This window comes from Artemia franciscana, chromosome 18 (genome assembly GCF_032884065.1).
Source record: "Artemia franciscana chromosome 18, ASM3288406v1, whole genome shotgun sequence".
Taxonomy (NCBI): Eukaryota; Metazoa; Arthropoda; class Branchiopoda; order Anostraca; family Artemiidae; genus Artemia; species Artemia franciscana.
Window position 1 is genome coordinate 5679673 of NC_088880.1, and position 25115 is coordinate 5704787.

The 25115-nt window shown below is 35.5% G+C and overlaps 1 long non-coding RNA gene across 3 annotated transcripts; it reads right to left on the reverse strand.

Moving 5' to 3' along the window:
- Positions 1-2468: 2468 nt before the first annotated feature.
- LOC136038531 (uncharacterized) lies at positions 2469-24892 on the reverse strand. Of its 3 annotated transcripts, XR_010620241.1 has the most exons (6): positions 24768-24892; positions 21145-21273; positions 20649-20775; positions 15056-15175; positions 8241-8442; positions 2469-2737 (listed from the first exon to the last, which is right to left on the reverse strand). It is a non-coding gene; the product is annotated as an uncharacterized LOC136038531 (long non-coding RNA). The 3 variants fall into 3 exon arrangements; XR_010620242.1 differs by lacking the exon at positions 21145-21273 and having other exon boundaries at positions 24768-24864; XR_010620243.1 differs by lacking the exon at positions 21145-21273 and having other exon boundaries at positions 24764-24783.
- Between the last annotated feature and the right edge of the window lie 223 nt (positions 24893-25115).

Sequence of the window (25115 nt, forward strand, 5' to 3'; positions counted from 1 at the left end):
AGATGTAGCTAATAAGAAAAGTAGCTTAGAAAGATGTAGCTTATAAGATATTATCAAAATAAAAATCCAATATACAAGGAAAAACAACCAGGAAGTGATGACCCGCCGTAAACATTACTGCACCACTTTTAGACGCATTAACAACCATTTCATTTGCGAGGTGCCACGAGCTAACTCAATAAATTTAATAAAGTTGTCGACAAAGCTGGTGAGAAAAAAGAATACGTCTTGTACCTTATAAATAGTTATCATATGTCTATAATAGTTACATTTGTGTTTCAAGTGATTATTAATTTTAATTCTTCTTTGTTTTTGATTCATTGATGCTAATTTCTTTTTAATTCCCTTTATATAACTTATTCATATCAATTTGCTTATACCTTTCTTTGGCTTTAATACGGCTCTTTACTTTTTTTGAAAATGTTTTTAGAGGAAATTATGTTTTCTCTAAAATATCTCTCAATGAACTATAGAGAAGAGGCTTTCACGGTATTTAAGAAGTTCCAACACCAGCAAGACCCTTCCATAGAAGTGTTTTGTAAAATGTTATCCGACATTTGAGATTAAAAAAAAAAAAGAAAAAAAGTTTTACATGTTTGGATCTGGACCAGCAATAATATAACCAATAGAGACGTCGACAAGAATGACAAAGTTGTACATGTATGTTCATTTCTTCAGCAACGCAGTTCTCTTCTTGTGATGTCCTTTCACGCTAGACTTGAAATCTTGAAGACAGGAGTTTGAGTCGTTCTATCGCTGGTTATTTGGTTTTGGATGGGGGTTAACTTTGTGACTCTATAAGCTCAGGCAGAGTCGAATCAGTTTAAATGGGTACCTGGAGAAATATAGAGGAAAAACACGGGAAGGATTAGGTGTTGTCTTTTCACGCTAGACTTGAAATCTCGAAGACAGGAGTTTGAGTCCTTCTGTCGTTGGTTATTTGGTTTGGGACGGGGTTAACTTTATGACTCTATAAGCTCAGCCAGAGTCGAACCAGTTTTAAATGGGTACCTGGAGAAATTTATAGGAAAACGCGGGAAGCGTTGGGTGTTCTGCCCCCAACATCGCATTGCAGTCCCGGCCAAATCCAGTGACTCAGGAAATTGGTACCTGCGCAACGCGGACCATTGGTCAGCATGCATAAAAGTTTTGAGATATACTGTCGCCAGCCTTAACGAAGTCCCAACCAGTCTTCCAACATTACAGAAGAAGCCGAAACTGTCGATAATCTACTCAAAACTTTGAGCCCCCGGGGAATGTACTGAGTGTACCGATTTTAATTGGACGAATGGATTTATTTCAAATTATTTCATAACCGTTGACTATAAATTTTACATGTATTTGTGTTTTGACGACTAAAACGAATATTTGGCTTTTCTGCTGCTTTAGTTCGTTAGTTATATTTTAGTATGTTTTGACTAGTCAGTTACTGTGTATTGACTTTAAGTGGATGATTAGAATTATTTTAAATTATTTCCTAAATGTTGACTATAAATTGCATATATATTTATGTTTAGACGAATAAAAGAATATACGGCTTGTCTGCTGCCCGCTTTAAATAAATTGAATCGAATTTGAAGTTTGACTTTGGGCTCATTTATAGTTTTCTGTTCATTTTGAAAAAAAAAAAAACATCCCGAAAAAGTCATACTGCAAAGAAAAGTAAATTGCCATTCTAATGCTTATTAGGAGTATAAATAGGTTCCTATGATATTTCAAACTTAAGCAACCAGAAAATTGCAATCAAATAATAAATTAAAGCCAAAACGAACCATAATTAAAAGAATAATCGGATTAAATATAAAGCTGACAGATACTGCAATAGATGAATAATTAAATGATTAAACCCTAAAAGAAGTAAAAATTGAAATGAGTGTTCAAGTGGAACTTAACGAGCAGAACAGAGCACCGTAGATATCTATAAACTTCGGGGTAGGCAGTTTTGTCCGTTTTATTTTTATATTTTACCTTTACTTTCATCTCTAACGGTTATTATTTATTAGAATCACAACTTAATCGCGTGCTAAACTCTTTAAATTGTATTAAGACCAGTGAGTCTGGAATTACTAAAAATACATTTGGACAAACAGCTAAAGATTGGTAGGAAGGATGGGTTAGAAATTTCCCTCCCCCTTCACAAAAAAAGTTAAGCCTAGTTTTTCCTAAGAAAATTTTGCTGATATTTAAAGGAATTTCATGGCGGTATTGTAAAAGCTTATTTTTTTGTCGTGAAGTCCCTCATTAATCTAGTATGGCGTGATTGTGGACTTTCATCGTTGATAATTATACTACGTGTAATTCAAGATACAGCTGGGTTAACTCCCCAAAATGCAAGTTGGTAAGCATCAATTTTCTGAGGATGGGGATTGACAAGCTATATTCAAAGAAATTTATTCTTCGTATGGTGGTAAATATTTATTCTTAGGTTTATTACTAAACTACTCTTGTTTTTAAAGAAAAGACTCGCATAAATTAATAACAAGTTTAATTTTATAAGTTGTCCAAAAAAGTAGATGGTACTGATTTTCGTCCTTGTGAAGCGAACATTCAGCTTAATTTTCTTTCTTTTTGGTGGAACAGTGTATCTCTGTGTAATGTGAATTCATCTGTGAAAAATCTCCTGATTTAAGTTCTAAGTAGTCTATACTGTTATATCCTGTGATTGTGTTTAAATAGCGCCATCTATAACTCAAATCCCGTGATATAAGCAGTCAATAGACAAAGACAGCGCGGCTTTCTGGAAAGAAAAGAGAAAGAAAATGAAAAACTTAAAACGTAAAGAGATATAGAAATGAATTACATGCAATTAAAAGGAAAATTTGGAAAGGTTACCCAGTAGACAGAGGAATTAGAATTGTTCAAGTGACTTAACCATCCGCAACGAGACTATGTTTTCTCTTGCTCTTTTTAATTACTCTGCGTCAATTTCCACATTTCGAGCTGTAACTCATTCCGTGCAAAAAAAATTGTCTATGAGCATTTAATGTATTCGTATTTACGTTATCATTACATCCAATGATTTTTGTTTTAAGTAGATTACTTCATTTTTAGTCCCTATTTACTGGACTTTTATGCCTACGCAGAAAGTAAGGTAGACATGGCTCCAACCAGGGGCATATCCAGGATTTTGTTCAGTGGGGGCCGTATGATAGGTTGCTCGAATAAACTTGCGAATAAAGAAATACCAGCAATTTGAAGGCAACCTCAGCAATTATACGTCGTCGGTAGGTAGTGAAAATAGTCGTAAATTTAATCAAAATCTAGTGAAGGTTAAAGTTTTAATTAATCTGTAAAAAAAAAAGGATGTAAAAATACTAATACAAAAAAAAGTAACTTGTAAAAGCCACCCCACCATAAAAAATAAAACGCTGTTCACCATCAAAAAATAATTGTGATATTTAATATTTTCTGCATAATTTTTAGCCTTTGCACTACTGACCACTATAGCAAGTGAATTAAGCTTTGTATTGTCAAAAACAAAATTTGTCTTGAACCATCTTTTGGAGTTATGCATTCTTTGTGACTATTTGTTTTGATTGAACCATTGAGCCTGTCGCATAATTATATGGCATCGCTTAGTAACTATGATGGTGATGAAGAGTAGTAAATGAGGATTAAGATACAATCGTATATGCATAAAAGGTCACACATGAAATATTAGTTCGTTTAGGGGTGTAACAAGAAACATGGAAGAAAGAGATAGAAATACATGGAAGAGATTTAAACGAAGGTTTACGTATATTTAAAACAAGGGCTAATATACACAATAAAACATTAACTGGTCACTTTTTATTTTTAAAAATAGTGTTTTAATAAACAGTGTCAATTTTGACGAAATCCCAAAAATTTACTAATCAAAAGTTCACTTTTCATAACAATGCAGCATATCTTTCCACTTTTTAAAGTTTGATATATTTTCCTTAAATTACGGAATTCACAATTTTATAAGAAAAAGTTTTTTTTCTCTTTCCACTCCCGTCGTATCCGCTTATTACACAGTCGATGTCTACCTTAATATTTCGGTGAATGTTTATAATGGCTAATCCTTTCAATTTAAAGCTCTTCGTTAGTATTTCCTCTTATATTCGTCCTAAAATATTCAAATAAAGACCAAAATCGTCTGAAAAATATGAACTTTAATAAAGATACACGTGGGTATGTGCTATCAATTGACGTAGGAGTGCGACAAGGTTGTGCCCTATCGCCCATTTTATTTATCTTTGTCATTGACCAGATCATGAAAACCCTTGACAAATACAAAGGTGTGGCAATCAGTCCAACAGTATTAATAACAGACCTTGATTACGTCAATGATGTAGATATCTTGGCTGAGTCTGTAACAGAAGCACAGCTCATTATAGACGACATTGCTGCTAGATCCCTTGCTACCGGACTAAAGATCAGCCAATCGAAAACAAAGTCAATGCGCATCGCTGGGCTAGATGAAACTCCGATCACATTAAATGGCGTCCCAATCAAGGAGGTCCAGAATTTCAAATATTTAAATTCCCTAATAAATCCCAAGGGCTAAGCTCTAAGAGAAATAAAAAGCTGCATCCCTGCCGCCTGGGCAGCAGCTTCGGAGGTGTTTCTGGTTACAAAATGAAATCTCCCTTCAAAAAAAGTTCCGGATATATAACGCGTTGATCCACTCTGTACTTCTTTATGGTTACGAAACATGGCCCCTCAGAGCTGGAGAAGCTAATAACCTGAACGTCTTCCACCACAAGTGTCTGCGCTGTATTCTTGGCCTGCGCCGCTCTGACCGCATCTATAATGATGTCATTAGAAGAAAATGTAGTTGTTGTCTCAGATGTTGCCGAAGTGACAAGTACGGTGGTTCGGGAATACACTGCGCCGACCGGATGACTCGTTCAGCAAACAGTGCTTGAAAAGCCAACCCCTTACGCACTGGAAGAAGAAGCCTTGAGGACAAAAAAATACATGGCTATCGCCAGTTAGAGCCGACTTCGAGCCAATGGGAGGTTTCAAGAAGGAAGGGCATCGCTTGAATATACAATGGATTCAGTGATCGAGCCAGTTGCACTTGAAAGAGAATGATGGAAGGACGCTTGTCGGCAATTTCTGTATGCCAGGATGGGCCTGAACAAGACTCGAACGTGACCCAAGTTCAAGTACAGGTAAGTATGTTCTTGAAACTAATTATATGAGTTAAAATACTCCTTAATAATACCAAATAATTATGTGCTTGTGTTTGTTATTTTATTTTTGATAACTATAGAATGGTGATTAAAATTCTCAGGGTTTCAAGCTATGGTAGATTTTTAATTGATTCTTTTTAATCTTACAATGTTCAGATATTCAATTCTAACGTTTAAATCTCGATACGTCTGTTGAGCACAAAAACAAAATTGTTATTTGGCACAGATTTAGCTCTAGATAAGAGAATAGTTCTTTAAAAATTTTGATTTATAGACAACTAATAGTGGAAATATAGTAGGATATTATGAGCGGCACCAAAATAGGTATAAAATCCTGAGCAGTAAATATAGCAGTATACTGTATACGATTTTATGAACAAATATATTCAGCCTCTATACATAAACATAAGTATATTTTGTGACAGGTTGGTATGGAGAAGGTGAGAAATTCTTTCTTAATATTGAAGTAATGTCATTACATTCAATATCCGTAGTTACCTCAAGCGGTGAGAATTTCTACTTTTTTTTAGCATGTCATTAGTAAATGTATGAAAAAAAATTAACGCCATTCCACTGATTCAAACTGAGAAGTCAGAGACCCATATGGCATAAACACATAGTTATTTGCTTTTTATAATTTGTTTCTTGAAAATCTTTTTTTCTTAAATGATTACTCCCACCTTTGAAGGAGTATTTTGACTCATATACTTAGTTTTAAAAACTTGTGCGAATGATTAATGTTCAGATATTTCAACAGAGTTCGGCCTTTATTCCAATGCTTTAGGATGAACAGAGGAGCTAATATGTCACATAATGTGGAGCTTTAACTAGATGAAAATAGGCGGTAAAGTAGCCACCATTTGTTAACCAAAATCCAAAACATAAATTAATTATATCTTTGCACTTCTCGTGCATTTACTTTCAATATACTCACAATAACGAAGTTTAAATATTAAGTTCTCAACTCTGTTGTGATATGCAATTCAAAATATCATTTCGACAGCCTAAAAGAAGTTAGGATTTTAAGTTTCCCCTCCTTGTTATTACGAAAAAAGATTTTCGCCTTCCAGTTCACTTTTGCGACAATACAGACAGAATCTCTTGATAAATATAAATTTATCGTCATAAATATAAATACGAATTTTTGTTCGTTTTAAATTTTAATGCTGCTCCTTATTGAAAAAAACTTTTCCATATTTATTTTTTAGTTGTTTTGTTTTTGTTTTAAATAGTGCTAGAATATCCTGCGCTCCCTTCGTGGAAATTATCTAATCCCATGACAAATTCCTCCATGGAAAGATCCTCCCGTGTAACCCCCCTCCCAACCAAAAACATCCCCCTGAAAACGTCTGTACACTTTCCAGTAACCATTACTATACCTAAACACTGGTCAGATTTTGTAACTTGCAGTCCCTCCCCCTCGGACAGTGAGGGAGTAAGTCGTCCCTAAAGACATTGTTATTAGGTATTTTGACTATGCTGAACAAAATGGCTATTTCAAAATTTTGATCCATTGACTTTGGGAAAACATGAGCGTGTGAGGGGGCCTAGGTGTCCTCCAATTTTTTCGATCACTTAAAAAGGGCACTAGAGCTTTTACTTTCGGTTAGAATGAACCCTCTTGCGATATTCTAGCACTAATTGGTCGATAAGATCACCCCTGGAAAAAAAGAAAACAAATAAACACGCACCCGTGATCGGTCTTCTGGCAAAAAATACGAAATTCCACATTTTCGTAGATAGGAGCTTGAAACTTCTGCAGTAGGGTTCTCTGATACGCTAAATTACGATGAAGTTACGATATTTGGCTGGTTTGAATTTTTTCGATTTGCACAGGCTTGATACTAAATTTTCTACTCCTGAACGATCATTCTTTCTTATGAAAAACTGTTGTGTTTTTAGTAAAGTAATAAGGAAACTAATATTTCAGATTATATATCTGAACTATCTTTTTGATTTGTTGCTTAAACTGCATTGTTATAAATTTTTTTAACTCCTCTTTTCACTCCTATCAGAGTATTTTATTTCCGGTAGATTCACCCTTAAATGTCAATCTTGATAGTGATTTCTAAAAATTATAGTTCTTAAAATAGTTTTTTTTTTACTTTTGGCTAATTAAATGCTTTAACAGCCATTTTATAGTCAATTAATGCATAATTGTATTGTGTCGTTTGTATTTTGTGTCAATATAGCATATTTATTTTATCAATGTCACAATCATTCATTTTGATAAATAACTTTTTTATTGTATCGAAGCTCATTTTTAAAACTATTCTGCTATTCGACATTGACGATCTGTCTAAAGATCAGTATTTCATCTTTTCAAGTTGAATTTTTCAAATGAAAACTGTAAAAATGATCGTTCAATGGTCTTAACTGGGGTTTAAACATATTCCCACTCCCTATGAGAGATATTTCAAAAGGTGTTTGTCAGGGAAGATTTTTCTTCAGAAAGGAACAAAGTATTGATTATGAAGATTAAACTTGAATTAGAAAAACTGGGTTGATAGAGGTTGGAGGGCCCTTGATCAAGCACTTCATAGCAATAAACTATATGTATGAGTACCCACTGTTTTTTAAAGGAAAAGATAAAACTGAAGGCATATTACTCTTTATTTTATTATTTTATGTTACTTCATTACTCTTTAAAATTTTTTCAGTCGCACTGCAAGTCATAAATAGAAAGATTTTTCTAGAAAAATCGCAAGAATAAACTCTAATAGGTAAATGACTAAAATATCGGAAGGTTGCAAATGGGTCACTCAGAAATTCGAATTTAAATAAATATTGAAATCAGGAACATTCCTCTTTAGCAAATAAATTCGATAAACCTTTCATCATTCCAGTATAAATTATTAAGACACAGGTTTGACTTGGAAGGGTGTGTGAAGGCACAGGATGGTTGGCCCCCAGCCCCCCATTACACTTCCTGGCTGAAGGGCCATGAAACGGAATCAGCATCGCTGGTTTGGACTTTAAGGGTCTAGTGACTTACTACTTTTTTTTTACTTGGAAAGGTTTCTTTGTATTCTTAGGAGTATTATAGTAATTTTGGAGAAAAAAATTGATAAGGCTTACCAGGTAAATACCGGAGCAGAACTTCACATCGCGGCTCTCTCTTCTAGTTTTGCCATGTTATCTATGGTTGGTTAATTACGGTTTACAGTTGTATAGTGGACCATGACCACAAGGGCAAGATTTATGGTGTTTCCCACCGGAAAAATGTTGATGTAGCCAAGGATTGCCATGAATGCCATGATATATCTTGTGGGTAAGTAGGCTTAAAGACAATATTTAGTCAAAATCGTGAATATAGAATGGTTCAAAAGAAACCTATCTATGACAAAATATTAATCACATCCTGGACAGTGTGTATATTAAACTCGTGGAGTAATCTCGACTGAGGTAAAATAGATATTGGTACCTCCGTTACGCTCCTGAAAAAGTTTTCATTAAAATAAATAAAATAAAAAATCTACAAAATTAAAGTAGTTAAAAAAAAAGTAAAGAGCCCTATAAATGAAAGATGAGCTAAAAATTACTCATAAAATAGCTGAAACTTGAAACGAATTCAAAAATAAAACCAACTCAATATAGATTGTTCTTTAGCTAACAACAAAAATTAATTTGGGGGCTAAAAGACTTTGTTAAACCAGCTCCGGTATGCAATAATCTTTGTTGGCTGATTGATTTTCATTTCTGACTGGCTACTACAACATCGTAAATGGATGTTTATTAGCCTGCTTTAAAGCTCTTGATTATATCTACGTGCTTTTTGCAAATTTGTCTCAATAACACCATCGTAAAGCGTCAAAGGGCAAAAAAATAGTAAGTTTTGGTGTCGTCTCTGTTTTGAAGGGGTAAAAAACATATAAAGGTATCATTATACTTTATGTGGTCAGAAACCCTTAGCTGGAGGCTTGAAACTCCCTATATTGCAATTCCCTTTCATAGACTCCTTAGTAAGTGACGTTGAAAAAGAACTGTCTTATGAAAACCTATTTTGTTTTGATCTTAAAATAATTACTGTTATGTACGTTTATCTCAATGGTTAAAGTTATCTATAAAAAGGATTTTTTAGAAATTAAAGAGATACTAGCAATACCTCAAAACATCGTAAAACCTAAGAGCTTATTTTTAAGGCTAATACTTAATTTAAAATCGGTCCTAGCCGAGTCGGTTGGTGCGCTGGATTTGGGATCCTTTGTCTGAAAGGACGCGGGTTCGAATACCAGTGTACCCAATTGTTCAGTTTGGGACGGGAGTCAGTGGCGTGACTTCGTAAGCTCAGCCAGAGTCGACCCAGCTTTAAATGGGTACCTGGAGAAATCTAGGGAAGGTAAACAGGAAGGGTGTACGAAAGCACAGGATGGTTGGCCCCCAACCCCCCATTGCACTTCCTGGCTGAAGGGCCAAGAAACGGAGGTCAGCACCGCCGGTAGGGACTGTAAAGTCTAATGCCGCATCCTTTACCTTTTTTTTACCTTTACTAACAGTGCAATTGTAAGATAAGGTAGCATATGTCACCAAAAAATAGACTTTTTTATGCTAACTTTGGAGCATGAAATCTTTTTCGTAGGTACCTTAGATGTATATCCTTGGCTTAGTAGTCCTTGGTTAAAATTTTATTGTTCCAAATTTTAACTGAATTACCAGATGATAGTTCTTAGCTCCACACTCCCCTTCAAGTAACAATTACTTTCTAAGTAATAAGGAGCCTGACATATGCCAGTTTTTACCAAAAGCCATGCAACAATCTTTAAATTTTATTAATAGAGTAGCAGATGAAAATTTTGGAGCCAAGATTCTCTTGCTGTAAAAATACTATTTTAGTAGCGAAGAGGCTGGCAAAATTGTTTGAATGTGTTTTGTTCTGATAAGGTGAAATATTTTTGTACCAAAAGTTTCACAAGATATTAAACTAATGAATTAATATGGTTAATTAGTCCAATTTATGCCTAGGAGCCCCATAAGCAAAATGTCTTTTTATGCGTTTTAAAACCTAACAGCTGAATTGCTGAATTCCAACCTCAGACCTCATTGCTGAATTCAAACCTCAGAAAGCTTAATTATACTGATATACGGATTAACCTCCGTTTTACGTTTTAGATATAAATAAGCTAAAGACTGAAATATTATTTCAAAAAAGCTTTAAAACAATGGTACTTCTGATTTTTTTTTTATCATTCCTTCTTCTACTAATAATTTTATCCTTCTGATAATATTTCAAGACTGAATAGAATATGTGATAACCAGAAACTTAGGATAATCAGTGGGACATTGTGTCATTCTTGCACTGAAAATGAATTCCTTAGAAAAGAAAAAAGGAAAAAAGAGCAATATATAACATCGCTAAGAATTATGCTCCATAACAAGGGAAACAAATCAATGAGTATTATATAATTTCTCGTTGTTGCTAATACAAGTTTTATTTTTAAGAAAATTGATAATATATATCCTTTTCAGTGGTAATTTGATTTAGCAGCTTTACGATTACAAATGATTATTTTTTTTTGGGGGGGGGGCAGCAAAAAATAGTTAAATTTGTTTAATTTGAAAAAGATGACCCAAATGTTCAGTATAATTTAGGACTTTGGCGACAAAATTTGATGCCATTTCCCTGCGTATTCATCTGCTAAGGTCAAAAATACTTTCTAAATAAATAGCACGTAGGCCTACCAGAGCGATTCCCGTAAAAATTAGAATCGCACAACGTATTTTCATCCAAAATAGGTAGCAGGCAGGAGGCAGAAGTACGGTCAAAACAGATGCTAAAACCACTGGAATGAGAAGGCATTTTGTACCAATAAACTATCCTAAATACTACCAGTAAAGTAGGTCGTAACATATCATAGGCAGTGCAGTAGCGGTGTCTAAGTAAAGAGCGATGTGGACGCAATGTATTATCACTATTTTTTTCACTAAGGCACTTCGCATAGAGGGAGCTGTCGTATAAACTTCGGAAGGAGGTAATCGGAAACTGAAAGTTCTAGTGGCCTTTTAAGAGTCAAAAGTGATCATAGGGCAGCCAGCCCCTCTACCGCCCCCATCTATTCCCCAAAAACATCCAAACAAAATTTTGAAATAGGGTTCAGCAAAGTTTAAAAGTCCAGTGACTATGTAACTGGGGACGTCAACCCCTCCAAAGCCCTTAGGGAAATGGCTATAAATTATGTAATTCGCCCATTCTTTACATTTAGTAGTTTTATTGACAAAAAACAGTATTTGCGAGCTTCTACTACTACTACTTCAACTACTACCACTGCTTCTGTGCCGAGTACTATCAAGGCTGAGGATATTGAAGTGAAAATTTGAGAAAATGTTGAGGGAAAAGTTGACCTAAATCAAAACATGGTAGGTGTATACAGATTGTCGAAAGGCCGTATCAGCAATATCTTTGGAATGGCCTACCATATCAAGCTGAAACTACAAGTGCATCATGAGGAAGGTATTAAACTGAACAAAAGGCAACATGTGCACACTACTACTGCTGTTCCTACTGCTGCTGCTAGTGTTACTAATATAACACTACTACTAAGCCGTCATGGCCGAGTGGGTTGGTGCACTGGATTCGGGATCCCTTGTCTGAGGGGACGCGGGTTCGAGTCCCAGTGTACCCAATTCTTCAGTTTGGGACGGGGGTCAGTGGTGTGACTCTGTAAGCTTAGTCGACCCAGTCGACCCTAGTCGACCCAGCTCTAAATGGGTACCTGGAGAAATCTGGGGAAGGTAAACAGGAAGGGTTTGCGAAAGCACAGGATGGCTGGCCCTCAACCCCCCATTGCACTTCCTGGCTGAAGGGCCAAGAAACGGAGATCAGCACCGCCGGTACGGACTGTAAAGTCTAATGCCGTATCCTTTACCTACCTTTTTAACACTACTACTGCTACTGCTGCTTCTACTGCTACCACTATCACTATGACACTAGTACTATTAAAACCGAGAGTATAAAGATGAAACTTAGAGAGAATATTGAGGAAAATGTGAACATCAAAACACACTATATGCATCCAGAATTTCAAAAGGTGTATCTCAGGAATAGACTACGGTATTAAGTTGGAACTTTCAAAGAGTGCTTCAAGGGAAATACAATTGACCAAAAGGAAGTATGGACACACTGCTACTAATATTATCACCAATGTTACTGCTACTACTGCTACAACTACTTGTGTTGCAATTACTACTAACGCAATGAATAATAAGACAACAAGCTTAGGAAGTGTTGAGGGGAATATTGAACTAAATTGAAACACACTATGAGCGTTCATGTTATCAAAAGGAAACATCTGTAATATCATAGCAACATTCAATTGTTTAAGTTGAAAATTCCGCAGCTTAATGAGGGGTATTTTCAACTGACCAAAAGACAATACCTTAACACTACAGCCGCTGCTATAACTAGTGCTATTATTGTTAATACTACTACTAATCTCGCCACTAGTTCTTCTATTCCTACAACTAGTGCTACAAGTACTCCTACTATTGCTGCTACTTCGACTCCTATTACAACTATGCCTAAGAGTATGAAGGTAAAATTTTCAAAGAATATTGAGGGGGAAGTTGAATTGAATCACAACACGCCATCGGCATGTAATTTGTCAAAGATTTGTTTCTAACCACGCAAAACTGTCGTAGATTGTGTTTTACGCGCCAATGCTGATGGCACCCTTAAAAATGAGTCCTACGATAATCTTTAGTCTTTGATTGATTCAATCACATCCTAAAACGTCACCTGTATCGCAGAAAACCTGAACGCAAATGTTGGCCAAGACAGGTTGGCCTTTTTCTCTGAAGTCATGGGTTACCACGGGCTTGACACCTTAAACGAAAATGGAGCTCAACTTGTTATCTTCGCTATGGGGACTGATTTGCTGATCGGTGACACGCTCTGTCAGCATAAAGATATCCACAAATATACTTGAACATCCCCAGATGGCACCGTAATCAAATCGATCATTTCCTGATCCTCCGGAGATGGCAAACTAGTTTAGAAGACGTTCGAAGTTTCAAAAGCACAAACGTTGGTTCAGAGCACGAACTAGTAGTCATCATACTAAAATTGAAGTTAAAGTCTAATAATCGGAAGCTGAAGACAGACATACTCGGAAGCTTTGACGTGGACAAACTAAGTGACAAGGGCGTCTGATATCCGTTTGGCATCAAACTTTCCAATAAATTTGAAGACTTATATAGCCTACCAGAAGACGTCGAAGAAGCCTGGGAGGCGATCTGCAAAAGCTAAACCGATGTTCTATGAAAGATGAAAACGGAAGATTTCTGACAGATGCAGAAGAACAAACGGAACGATGGGAAATTTATTTCGAAACCCTTATTAATCATCGAACGAGCAGTATCACTGGAAACACCAGACCAACCTCTCTTCAGTCTTCACATGGGAAAAAGCCGATAGCTGACGAGTTCATCTCAGCAGCTAAAAAACTTAAGAATGGAAAGGCCCCTGATAGAGACCGAATTTCAGCTGAAGTGATTAAGTTCAGTCTGCGTTGAAGCCTGGCCATCTCGCTGTCCTTCTTCTTGCTCCTCTGGCAGACCGAAAGATTCCCCACAGACAGTGGAACAGGGATCGTCGTCAAACTCTTCAAGAAAGGAGACGTGAAAGAAGCTGCTTCAAGGTGATGTCTGGCGTCAGACAAGACTGTGTCCTGTCACCCCTCCTCTTCGTCCTAGTTGTAGACTACATCCTTAGACAGATAAATATGCAATAAATCCAGATTGCAGGAAAACTTCTTCAGGACTTCGACTTCGCCAATTATATTGGGCTCATAAAAGCCGACAAGCAGAAACTTCAGGAATTCCTGAACAAGCTTGCAGAGAGAGCTGAACAATCCAGACTACGTATCAACGCCCCAAAGCCAGAAGCTATGTCAAGCGGTATTTCGCCCATGGGAATCAAACTAGGAGGAGAAGACATCGAACTGGTGACAGACTTCAAGTGCTTATGGAGTACAATCATTTCCTGTTGCGACTCTGAAAAAGAATTGTGCATCAGGATAGCCTTGGCCAATGCATCATTTCAGAGACTTCTACCAGTCTGGAAATCCACCGTATATTCGCTGAAGTTAAAATTCAGGTTGTTCAAGAGCAATGTACTGTCTGTCCTGAGTTGCGCTATGGAATGCCTTAAGCTAACGGTGGAACAGGAGAAACGCCTTACTGCCTTCGAGATTAACTGTCTTAGCCAAATCCTTAGAATCAGTTGGAGGAACTGTGTCAAAAACGACGAGATCCGTAGCAGCACAGGCCATCCAGATATCACAATCGTTGTACGACAATGTAGATGACGATACCTCGGACACATTCTCAGCATGTCAGATCACAGACTTCCAAAAATTTTCCTCTATTGGCAACTGGAAGGCACCCGTCACCAAAAAAGACCAATGAACACGCTCCTTGGGACCTATGAAGGTGACAGAAGAGCCCTCCAGACGAGTCTCATTCAAGAGTGGGAAGACATTTACGCAGCAGCTCACACGAGGGAAGATCGAAGGCTACTCACTGACCCCCTGTGCGCCTCCAGAGGCACTGGAGGAACTAAGTCTAAGGTAAGGGAAACAAGGATTGTTTTCAATAAAGTGCAAATTGTGTTGCTTTTACACCCAAGCAATGATGTGCCTTTTGCCTTTTGTCACGACTACGTAATGCCGTAAAACATTACGTAAAACGTAATGCCTACGTAAAACATTTATGACTGCTATAAAAAGGAAACAATTAACCTTAAAATGAGTCTTGCCTTTGATTTCTTGTTGACTCTTTTGTCACATATAACTTTGATGACAACTTTCATCAATCAATAAATGTGAAAGTCAAACAAAATCTAGGAAAAAGAGGAAAGGTACGAAAAGATAAAGGAAAAGAAAATGAGAAATACTTACTAATTCACAGACAGGTTTATCTGTTTTATTTGTCAGTTTCACTCTGTCAAAGAACATCCATAACTGAGACTATTAGGATGCATAAGGAATTCTTTTACTATGACAGGGCATTTGCTGGGCCTAAGGAAATGTAAGTCCGTTTAATTGATATAGAAATCTTGTTAACTATGCCGAAAAAATGGAAAACGAATGGAAGCGAACCTTTAACATTTTATCTTGGAAAAGATAGGAATAAAAACTAGGAATAAAACTGACATAGAAATAAAAGCTGGAATAAAAACTGGAGTAAAATAGGAATAAAAACTGACAGTGCAATGGTTCAGTGAGATAAGAAACGTTCAGAAGAAGATTAAACTGAGTTTACTTTCAATTTACTGAAATTTTGTTTTTATTAAGGAGCAGTGATTGCAGAATCCAACCTCTAAATTTGTGAAACTATGCAGAATTCAGCAATTTAAATTCTTCTTTAGGCCATGAAATAAGATAAACCTAAGCAAAACATTACCTCGTTAATGAAAATGTTCAAAATAAATCAATTTTCCCACTTCAAAAAATATCATTCATTTATTATTTTAGCAAACAAAGCAGAATTATAGGAAAGATAAGCGCATATATGTAGCTAATAATTTTAATTATGCTTTAATAATTAGTTTTAGCATGTTGCTGGTTGAAACTCGATGGTACTGGTTGTACTGTCTTGGAACGAATTTTTTTATTACCTCTTTTAATAATAATAATAATAATAAAAATAAAAATAATAATTTACATATAACCCACTACAAAAAACTTCTTTATTAGCTCTTAGTTTTCTACTTAGTTTTCTTAGTTAGTCTTCTAAGTTTTCTGAGTTTACCTCTTTTCAATTACCTCTTAGTTTTTTTTATTATTAGCTCGTTCTGTTATTCATATAATCGAGCTTAGAACGCTGATAATATGAAATTAATGAAAATAAGGATTAAAAATCTAGCGCTGCTGAAAGTTTGACACCTGGCGAATTTGTGAAAAAAGTCAAAATTCCAAAGAAAATGGGATAACTGATTTGCAATATTATAGAAAACAGCGGAATATTTTCAGCATGTGATGACGGTGGTCAAATATGGCTCTGAAGAATGGGTGCTCCGAAAAGCAGATGAAAATTTACTAGATGTTTTCCAGAGAAATTGCCTACGAATTTTTCTGGCTACCTGGCTGACTGACCGTATTTCAAACAGTAGGTTGTACGAAAAATGTGGTTCAATCCCCCTTTCTAGGGCTATAATAAAAGAAAGGTTGAGATGAATAGGCCACATTCTGCGGATGAAGGATGACAGATTGCCGAAGATTGTCCTTTTCGGCCAACCGCCTGGGGCTACACGGAAAGCGGGTCGTCCTCGTCTGGGTTGGGAGGATGTCATAAATAAAGATTGAAAGGAAATGGAAGCTTCTTGGGAGGGTGTAAAGAGGGAGGCCTTGAATAGATTAGGTTGGAGGAGGAGCGGGCGATGGAGAGTTGGATGGAGTAGGCACCTGTGTTGGCCTCAGGCGGCTTGGTGCTGAAGTGAATTATTATTACTATTAGTAGTAGTAGTAGTAGTAGATTATTAATGATTATATCAAAACCTGTTCTGCACAAAGGAGCCTGGAAGAGCTGCACCTAGGCTAGCTTGGAAGAGCATTGGTAGATTAAGCAGTGGGTTTGATCCACGACAATTTTTGAAGATGGGGAGTATAATTTCACTATCTAGGGGGAGGGGAAAAAGGGTTGACGGCAAATCATAAAATTTGGATGTATCAACTTGCATGAATTACCACCACAGGCTGGTACGTTGACTAGGAATGGAATATTCTTTCTTTGCTCTGCTTTATATTCTAAAGTGCACGTAAAGTATGTGGGAGTTCAGTTTAACCTAAAGAAAGAATAGAATCGCCATTAATCCTACATGATATGTTTGATTTTTCTCATTAGCATCAGTTTCCTCTTTGTTTCACTTTAAGAATGTGAAGTAGTATATTATTGATTACATAAACTAATACACCAATCAAATTAAAATTTGCATATGCTCCAGGTATGAGTATTAATGCATTACGGTTGTTTCTTAACAGAAATTAAATAAAAAACAACTGAAAGTAATGAGCAGCATTAAAAATTAAAACGGACAGAAATTATTCTGTATATGAAAGGGGTTGTCCCCTCTTCAACACCTCACTCTTTACACTAAAGTTTGACTCTTCGTCACATTTCTACTTTTTAAAACAATAAAAAATTTAGCGTAAAGAGCGAGGCGTTCAAGAGGGGGAAAACCCTTTTCATACACAGAATAATTTCTGTTCGTTTTAGTGTCGCTCCTTACTTGCAGTTAAAAAAAAAAATGTATTTTTATTTAGTATCTGAACCTCATTGAATTAATGCATGTTTTGATTTTGGCTCACTGCACATGAACAATTAAGAAAAAAAATAATTGTATATTAATTTTTTTGGGCTAAATGGCTTTCTCATAGTTATGATTGGACGACTTCGATACAAAAAAAGGTGGGAGAGGAGGCCTAGTTGCCCTCTCATTTCTGGTTACTTAAAAATGCAACTAGATTTTAAATTTTTTTACAAACGTTTTTATTAGTAATAAATATACGTAACTTACGGATTAACTTGCGTAACGAAAGTCTCTATTTGTTTGTATTTATTGCGTGTATGAGGGGGGTTTGCCCCCACGCCAATGCCTCACTCTTTACGCTAAAGCTTGAATTTCATCCCAATTTTTTGAGAATGACCCCTAAATCACAAAGACAATATAATAAATAATTGAAATTACTAAACATACTTTAGCGTAAAGAGCAAGGTATTGTGGAGGAGACGAACCCCCTTATATACGTAATATTTTCTGTTCGTTTTAAGTTTTGATGCTGCTTCTTACTTCTAGTTGAAAAAACTTTTTTTCGTTTATTTTCTCATTTTTTTTAAAATAATGCTAGAAAATCTTGCACCCCCTTCATGGATATTGTCTTCTCTCATGACAAATTCTTGCATGGAAATATTCTCCAACCTAGCCCCCTCTCCCTGACCCACCCCCACCACAACGCGAAAAATTCCCCATGAAAACGTCTGTACACTTCCCAACTACCATTACTATATGTAAACAATGGTCAAAGTTTGTAACTTGCAGCCCCTCGCATGGGGACTATGGGGGATAAGTAATCCCCAAAGACATAGTCATTAGGTTTTTCGACTATGCTGAAAAAATGGCTATCTCAAAATCTTTATTCGGTGACTTCGGGCAAAAATGAACGTGGGGGGGGGTCTAGGTGCTTTCCAATTATTTGGTCACTTAAAAAGGGCAATAGAACTTTTAATTTCCGTTAGAATGAGCCCTCTTGCGTTATTCAGGCACCACTGGGTCGATACGATGACTCCTGGGAAAAAAAGACAAATAAACACGCATCGATGATCTGTCTTCTGGCAGAAAAATACAAAATTCCACATTTTGTAGATAGGAGCTTGAAACTTCTACAGTATGGTTCTCTGATACGCTGAATATGATGGTATGATTTCGATCGTTAAGTTTCAGTGACTTTTGGGAGTGCTTCCCCCTATTTTCTAAATAAGGCAAATTTTCTCAGGCTCGTAGCTTTTGATGGGTAAGACTAAACTTGATGAAACTTACGTATTTAAAATCAGCGTTAAAACGCAATTCTTTTGGTGCAACTATTGGTATCAAAATTCTGTTTTTTAGTGTTTCGGCTACTATTGAGCCGGGTTGCTCCTTACTACAGTTCGTTACCACGAACTGTTTGATATCGTATGGACTTATCCACCTGCATTGGCAAAGGATGTATTTGCCTTTCGTTACCGCGAACTGTTTGATAAGAGCCGGACAGCATCAATACGGCTGTTCAAAAGCCTATTTAAAGGCACTTAAAGATATTTTCTGCAGTCGATCCAGAATACAAGTATGTGTACCAGTAGCAAAATATTTCTTTTTTCCAAACATGATACACTTTTGATAGCACGTAATTAGACTCTGAACATATACATTAAAGCCATAGTTTCAGTTGTTACTTGGTTCTCCATTGGAAACATATGTAATTGCGCGTGCGCGAAGGCGGGATCATGAATCTTGTGTGGTTTCACATTCGTGTCAAAAATTTTCAATGGGGGTATAGGATTTTTTTGCTACCGCATATTACCTTCACTGTGAGTCAATCAAGCAGTTCATGGCAACGAACTGTAATTAAGGAGCGACTCGGCTCAATAGTAACCGAGACTCTAAAAAGCGAAGTTTTGATATTAATAAATGCATCAAAAGAATCAGCTTATTATTTTGATTCCAAATGTGTAAGATTCATCAAGTTTGTTGCTGCCTAATAAAGTTACGAGCCTAAAAAGATTATCCTGATTTTCGAAAAAAGGGGGAACCCCCGAAAGGCCAAAGACTCTCAATTAAAACCATACCATCAGCTTCAATGTATCCGAGAGCCCTACTGTAGAGGTTTCAAGCTGCTATGTACAAAAATGTGGATTATTGGATTTTCTTTTTCCATAAGAAAGATCACCGAGGCATGTTTATTTGTTTTTTTTTCATTATTTTTTTCTAATGGGGGATGGTATCAAAATAATAGTCCTAGAAGAATGAGAGTGAGTGCATTTGGATGGAAATTAAAAGTTCTAGTACCCTTTTTAAGAGACCAAAAAGATTGGAGGGCAACTAGTCCCCTTCAACGCCTCTTTCTTCCCAAAAGTCATATGGTCAAAATTTTGTGATGACCATTTCTTTGAGCATGATTGACACAACCAATAACTATAACTTTAGGGGTAACAAGACCCCCCAAAGACTGTGGGAAGAGGCCTGTAAGCTGCAAAATCGTCCGTTTATTTACGTTTAGTATTTGTCATTGGTAAAAATACAGACATTTTTAGAGATGAGTGATGATTTTGTGCTTGGGGTTGGTTTCCATGGAGAGAGTATTCCGTGGGAAGGAAGCTTCTGGGGGGGGGGGATTTCCAGGAACAATTTTACACTGGGTGAGATGTTACATAATTTCTTTATGAAATTTTTTTATTTGTCTTTTTTTTAGACAACTCAATTTTGCATGTTGATAAGTTCTGGGTGAATTACCTATTTTTACCATGTCTGGATTTCCTGGAAAAAAATTACGAAAGGGGAATTTCCGGAGTGATTGGGGAAACGATTAACAATTAAATTATTTACAAATGAAAATATGCCAAGTAGAATTGTTCTGGCTGAATTATTCGCAAGAAGTTTTACGAGGGTGGGGGGTCAGGATAAAATTGATAGGAGGTAAATTTATGAGGAGTTTGCATTTTACGTAGGAGGAAATCTCCACAGAGAAGTCTCCCGTAAGGGGATATTATATATATATATATATATATATATATATATATATATATATATATATATATATATATATATATATATATATATATATATATATATATATATATATATATATATATATATATATATATATATATATATATATATATATATATATATATATATATATATATATATATGTATATATAGTTGGGTACAGACTTTAATATATGGATTATCATTGTCATATAAATTGTTCCCATTGTTATATAAATGCAACTCACCGTCATTTTTACGTTTCTTTTGAATATGGTATACGCTCTTCAGATGATAGTCGAGACTGGTCCTACTTATAAGCCTTATTGCATACAGAACATATATACTTTCGATTTCTATTGAACTGATGTGTTTCTGAAAGAGAAAGAATTACTTGAAAAAGCGAACCGAAAGTAATATAATGTATGAATAGCATATAATGGCTCGAAATATGCTCATAGTATGTTAGGAGTTGGCTTTTCAAGTTTAAACATGCATTTGAAATATAAACAACCGATAATAAAAATGTGCCATTGGCAGCGGAATAGCGCTGCCTAAGTAAAGAATACGAGACAGGAAGGTATATATATATATATATATATATATATATATATATATATATATATATATATATATATATATATATATATATATATATATATATATATAGTTGGGTACAGACTTCAATATATGGACTATCATTGTCATATAAATTGTTCCCATTGTTATATAAATGCAACTCACCGTTATTTTTACGAATCATTTGCATATGGTATACGCTGTTGAGATGAGAGTTGAGACTTTTCCTACTTATATAAGACTTATCGCATACAGAACATATATGCTTTCGATTTTTATTGAACTGATGTGTTTCTGAAAGAGAAAGAATTACTTGAAAAAGCGAACCGAAAGTAATATAATGCATAGCATAGTAATATAATGCATGGAAAGCGCAATGGCTCGAAATATGCTCATAGTATCTTAGGAGTCGTCTTTTCAAGTTTAAACATGCATTTGAAATATAAACAACCGATAATAAAAATGTGCCATTGGCAGTGGAATAGCGCTGCCTAAGTAAAGAGCGATTTGGGCGCAAAGTATTTTTTTTTTAGTAAGTTATCGGGGCATAACTTACAACCCTTGCGCTGAAAGATATGGGGGTAAGGTCATTCTCAAGTACATAATTTCCAGAGCTTTCAACTACGCTGAACAAAATGGCTATCTCTAGTGCCTTGGTAAAAAAAAAAAAAAAAAAAAGTCTAAAGGCATATAATATTCTTACGGAAAGGTTGGACGTAAGAACTCCGGCATGAGCTGATTTGATTTGAAATCAGATGTTCTAGTGTTCTTTTTATGAATCTAAGTGATCTGAGGGCAGCCACACCCCACACAGCATTTTCCACAAATGCATCCGACAGAGATTAAAAATTTTCAACAAAAACTAAAAACAAGTAACAAAAAAAGTAAATTTTTGACCCCTAGATTTAAAAAAAAATACACTTTCCTTTTGTATCTTTATACAAAAGAAAATAAACACTCACCCTTAAAATTGAAAGTGCTTATAGTGTTGTGTTCTTATGTTTAAGAATTCAATATTTTTCATTTTCTTTTTGGTTTATGTCATTCTTTGTGTGTGCTTATATTTTTTTTTTTTTTTTTTTTTTTACACTGGAATTACCTACCAAATACCAACACGTGGTTTTTGTCTATCCCTGAGCAGCGCAGATAACTCGCTTTCATATAGTCAAGATTCAGGAAGCGGGCACCGGAATACGTCAAGTACTATATTAATTAGTCGATAATTAAAAAGTCGGGATAATGTTGGTATTACCGGAACAATTGTTTGGGGTCATGAAACTATTGTTAATAGATGCATTTGGACTTTTTGAACATCTTTTCTCTCTTGCAAAACTACCGCAAACTCACCGTTATGGAGTTATTATATATTCGCACATTAGGGGGGGGGGTAAAGCATAGGATATATTAAATACAGCAATGGTTAGTGTACGTGTTTAATATACGCTATGCTTTACCCCCACCCCCGAATGTGCAAATTTGGGCACAAATAGTCCAAATTTGTTTCTAAACTATTACAGATTCGCGATTTCAAATATCCGATCAACGAAAACGGAAATGATTGCAATTCTATATGTATAAATACAAGAATATTTGGGCCGGAATAACTCCATAACGGTGAGTTTGTGGTAGTTTTACAAGAGAGAAAAGATATTCAAAAAGTCCAAATGCATCTATTAACAATAGTTTCATCACCCTAAACAATTGTTCCGGTAATACCAAACATTGACCAAAAGTCGTCTTTAAATGTCGAAAAAAAATACTAAGGTTACAAGAAACTGGTCTCAACTCGCAAAACATGTCATGGGATAGCTGCTATCGAAAATTTGTATACAAACGCTTTGCTCGTAATTTGGGAAGAAGCTGCAAAATGAAATGAGGGGGGAGCTGGGGATTCCAATATTCAAATTCTGTGTTATTCAATCTAAACAGCTGGTATCTCCAAGACTATAGTTTCACTCGTAAACCCATTTTAAAGTCCTTGCATTGGCCCTAAGTGGCAATTATTTCTAAATTTGGACTTTTTCTGTTTTACCTATACCGTCATTTATTCATGGATCAAGTTGCTTAAATATACTCGTATTAAGCTGAAACAAAAGAGTGACGTCTGGAAAACGAACGAGGAATTTATCGTTTTGACTATTTATTTGCATGTTAGAGATGGGGGGCTCAAAGTGATGTACTTTTAGGAATGAAATAAGTAATCCTAAAATTCTTAATTATATTACTCCTAAGGGCACATCACTTTACCTTACGCTCAACCCCCTCCTAATATGCAAGTGTATAGTTCTAATTATATACTTCTCATAGCAAGAAGTTGCTATTTTGTTTCAACTAAACACTCAGGAACGACTAGAAAACGCATCTTAAATATTTGTGTGGATATAATGGAAAAAATCCCTTAATTTTTTTGCAATCTTCAGAAGGAATTACAAGAAAATTCTTTCCCCGCCCCTTATGCACAAATGAATAGCTCAAATTAAAATATTCAACAAATTTTCGCTAGTCCGACTATTTTCTTCTTAGTAAATAAACTGTAAACATGCAACGGGGAGGGATGTCCGTACATGAGTAATGAAATCCGGTATATTCGGTACATTTTAAACTTAGAACAGGTCATGCTAAAATGAATGCAGTTCTCCATAAATGGAGGGTAAGCCCTACACCAGATTGTGATATTTGGTGTGCTTAAGATGATTTTGAGCATATTATTTTTGCTTGTGATTGGTATGAGGTAGCAAGAGTTACGTTAAGGGATAAATTGGTTAGGAGAGTTGGCGCTTTTTCATTAAAATGTATTTTAGGCCATGCCCAAGCCCATAAGTGGGCTAAGAAGCTCTCTGTGGGGTATCTAGACCTGTTAATAATAGAATTAGGTCTCCTCAAAATTCTGTGATAAGGAAGTGACGTATCTATAATTTGGTAAGAACAAATTATGCCAAAAAGAACAGAAAAGAAAAAATTAGCATAATGAAAAAATGATAAAAGATGTGTTTATTTATTTTAGATGTATTTTTATTTTGATGTATTTAAATGTGCGATTTTTATATATTGACAAAGTGGATACCGGTAAGTGAAAAAGTGTTTGTGGGGAAACAACGCAGTCAAGATATAAAGCTCTAATAGGTAAATGTAGAAGTGAAAGAAGATAATAATGGAAAAAGTTGCTTATTCTCTCTCTATGACGTCTTGTGTCAAACCTCCGCATAGAAAAGCATAGTGTAAACACGGGATTAAGGACCACGTGCGTCAAGAGCGTGTTGAGCCCAAATGATAGTGCCAAACATTTTTCCAGCAAACTTTACTAGATATACTAGGGCTATATCTAGCCCCTAGAGGGTAGATGACCGGGACGCAATTAATATAAGAATATTAGGTACTTGTCTGTTAAACGAAACACACCCAAGAAGCAAAGTTAGGTTAATCGTAATTAAATATACCAAAACAGGATGATATAATGCTATAGAAACAAAATTATAGAAACTACAACAAACAATTATGGAAAGCAGGCCGCATAGAACGTATTATAATAAATACCTAACTTCTATGTATTAAATATGCAATAAAAATATACATACGACGTAGTTTTTCTCACTCCAAATAAGCAAATCATAACCGATTCCAGAGAGACAAACCGGTTTTGTCAGATCTTACACAGCGTAGTTCTTGATTGTGTTTAGTTTAACAGACAAGTACCGATCATTGGATAAAGAAGCTAACGGTATACTTTCTTTCTACCGAATTTTCGCCTTGCTAAGAATCTTTATAAAAAAGCAAGAAATTTTACTTACTAAATGACTGACTTTTTTCACTTAATGTTCGCTTCACAAGGACTCAAATCAGACTAGTTGATTGTATGAGTCAACAAAAACAAGAAATAAAACCTGTTCCATTCAAACTCGTTTGGCAGATTTGCTAGCTTTTTTCAAAGATACATGTATTTACCTCACGATTTGCTCTGCTTAATGACCTATTCTTTTTGAAGAAGAACTTGTCCTTAATTTTTCAAATCATTTGGCTGTAACACCTGCTTATATTTCAATCTTCGCATTCCTTATCAAACAGTTCGTGGTAACGAACTGTAGTAAGGAGCGACCCGGCTCAATAGTAACCAAAACTCTAAAAAATGGAATTTTGAT